Raw genomic sequence first — 3780 nt, forward strand, 5'->3', positions numbered from 1 at the left:
TATATATATATATATATATATATATATATATATATATATATATATATATATATATATATATATATATTATATATGTATATATATATATATATATATATATATATATATATATATATATGTATATATATGTATATATACATATATATATACATATATATATATATATATATATATATATATATATATATATATATATATATATATACTGTATATATATATATATATATATACAGTATATATATGGAGGATATGATGAATAAAGCCACGTTCCATATCAGGGAACAAAGATATCAGACGATTGTTTAAATTTAAAAACAGAATTGTGTTTGGGATAAAGACTCGTGTCGCTTGCATATATCCAAACAATAGAGGAAAAGAAGATCTGAAGTATCTTATGACATCTGTGTTAATATGAAACGATGTAAAAAAGAGGAAATAAGAAGATTAAATCCCAAAATATATAATCACTAATATTTCAAATCTTCCATCGCCAAAAATCGAAGGTAATGACAACTCTACAGAGTTACGTACCCCAAAAAGGCTCACAACCATAAATAAATTGCAATTATCAGTGTTTGGTGCAAACACCCAAATTAGGCTTAATTGAAAATTGCTTCTTGGTGGAAATAACACCATGATTCCAATTTGTAATATTGCTGTTGATAAACAAACTATTTATTCCTTCACTAACGAACGTTCGGGATGTCACTAATTATATCTTATGGATTTCACTTCATAATAAATTTCAATACATTTGTTTAAAATGATATTCTTATTTTAGTGTTCAATTACAATTATTAATAAATTTACTATCAATATTATATATTATTAAATAGCTAGAATGTAATCAAACATTCAAATTTATTTGGTCATTTATCAATTTACGAGTTAACTTTTCTTATTATAGATTATTTCACCTGCGCATGCGCAGGGTTTCTATCTGAAACTGATTAATCCCAGGGGAGGGAAAGTCCGTTGCTTCAGATCTCATCAGGAAACACCGAATGTCACCGATTACTTTTATGTCTGAAAACAACAAAAGACAAATGACTTTCCACCTCAGTTTTTGTCTAATTTGTCGACTGTCACCGTCAGAAATTATTACAGAGGCAGATGAAGTCTGTTTCTTCTCTGAAAATTTAAGTGGATAATTATTATTATTATTATTATTATTATTATTATTATTATTATTATTATTATTATTATTATTTGATCGAAGATAATGGCTGTCTCAGTTCCGTTAATTTTGTTAGACACCATTTCTATTGATCTAATCATCTTCTCAACAGCACTGTAATTGGCCAGTAACTGTGTTATTCTCGTTTTTAAAGAGGATATATAGCCATCAGTAAATGAATGAATTCCTTACTTCAAAAGAATACATTTTAACATGAGTTCATTTACAAAGGTTTGGTAATCTATGTTTCTTCATTGTTATAACGGGTGGGGTAATTTTGTAACACGTTTGTGTCAGCAAGGTATGTCTGCTTACATCAGGCTTAAAGATAAAATGCTAAATAAGTTCTAATACGTTCCACAGATTGCCCGAATACATACTCTGGACAGTACCTTTCAGAAGCACGGCGACAGCCCCAGAGAGATAGATACCAGTTATAGTACGTAGCTGGTACTCGAAGAGAGTACAGACATTGCTCTGACCATAGAGCGTCCGGTGTACTAACACTTAGCACAAAGAACATGACATAGTTAGGTTCTTGGCAAGCCAAGACAGAATCCAAGTCAAATTTTCATAATGCAATGCTAGCGGCAAGCATCTATCAGGGACCAGGGACCACAAAAACCCTGCTCCTCTCGGAACATAAGCGAAGAGTTTCAGTACTATAGAAAGGTGGTATAATAATTAGTCCTAGAGATGACAAGATCGGGAACAGAGGAGAGAGAGAGAGAGAGAGAGAGAGAGAGAGAGAGAGAGAGAGAGAGAGAGAGAGAGAGAGAGAGAGAGTTGGTGTTAAGGTCTCAAATGAGGTACCCTCTTTGGTTTCGACAACTGCTGGATCTAAAGTGGCAGCTGGGGTTGAGGCAGAGATTGACACTGATTCGTCTGTGAGGTAGCTTTCACGGCTGCAATCTTTCTCTGACGCTCTAAACACCTCCTGTCTTAGGCAAGATGAGAGAGGTGAAAATTGGGTCATCTTTGATAGGTTTCCTTCCTTTCCATGTGGGCATTGATGCATACTTGGGTCGGGAGATGGCTGCATACTTGCCAAATGTTGCAGCGTCTGCAGTCTGCATGGTGGTGCCTGTAATGTTGGCAGTGGTAACACCACAGTGGCTCTGGTGTGTAGTACTGTATGGGGAAAGTTTCCCATATTCCCAGGTCGAGGCAGGGTAGAATTTGGCCAACGAAGGTAGTGATGACCTTGTTAGAGGGAGCTTCAAGTTTTTTTTTTTTTTTTTGCAGAGTTCCACATCTGTGATGTTGCTGAAGGAGGTGATGAAAGTCAGGGGCAGAGTGGTTGGGTATCTGATGTTACTTTCCTTTGCTTCTAGGCAGGATCGAGGAGCACCAGGGAGGATTCGGTCCACAGGCGGCTGGTGCTGTCCTGATCACTAGGGGTGAATATGAGCTCCCCTTAGTGGTTTGGTCTGACAGTGATGCGGACGTCTGGTTTTGAGGCTATAGGGCAGCAATCGCTGTGTATGAAGAGGTAATGTTTGTAGGTAGGAGCTTGAACTTTGGAAGAGGTTTTTGAGGCTCCATCTCTTTGTTATAAGTTCCAGGTCGGGATGAAGGAGGGGAGCCAGATAACGTGGCAGATGCTTATTTTAATAGCTTGGTTAGGCAGTCGTTGCAGTTGCACTCAAGATGGTACTTTCTATCAGGACCAGCTTGAGAGTCAGTAATGTATACTTTGGTCTCTATAGCAATGAAGAGGGGAATAGAAGGTGTAGAATGAGCTGAATCAGAGACTGCAGAGCGTTTGCTTGTAGCACGCAGTATGGAGGAAGGCAGGGATTGCCAGTTAGCAGGACCTGTTTGTAATTTCCCTCGTTGCTTGGTGTGTACAATAACTGGTTGTTGATTGGCATATCTGAAAACCTTAGTCATTTGTGGGTCTCTTGGTTTGCCTGTTATCCTTAGGTATAACTTGTTATGGAGTAGATTACATAGATGGTATCTGCAGGATGGCAGATGATTGATCATGCTGAGGTCTTTGATGATTATGGCCTTCGTCTCCCAATCCACTCGGCATGACATAATATCTCGTATTTCGACATCAAATGTAAGGGAAGTATGATTGCCATCGATGTCATGATATCTCATATTTTGACAGCAAAATTAAGGGAAGCCTGGTTTCCGTCCATATTTGGTTCCTTTGGCTGCTGGACCCCCATCAATACCCTTTCTGGTGGGTAACATACAGGACAAGTAAAGTCTTTTCCGTAGGGATCCACGGAAAGAAGGTACTGGAACTATGCTAAAAACTTCAGCCAGCTAAGAAGACTGGGGCTACGTTGCTTTATCTATAGGTCTCATTCAGGGTATCAAATTCTTATTGGATGTTCTCAGATTTACTATGTGTCTTGTTTTAAGATCATTATTATATTTCAATACATTACCCAACAAAGCATTATTATAGTCCCTTAATATCTAATGTCACATTATAACAATTATATTTCCAACAATATTAACATTATCCTTAGAATGTCTTATATTTGCAACAGATATATAAATTGATTTAAAGTTTTCAGGCATCCTGTTTTATTTTTGCAATGAAATTCTAGGTCATTCTAGAATCTCACCACTTCCCTCTGCTT

Source organism: Palaemon carinicauda, chromosome 20 (assembly GCF_036898095.1).
Source record: "Palaemon carinicauda isolate YSFRI2023 chromosome 20, ASM3689809v2, whole genome shotgun sequence".
Lineage (NCBI taxonomy): Eukaryota > Metazoa > Arthropoda > Malacostraca > Decapoda > Palaemonidae > Palaemon > Palaemon carinicauda.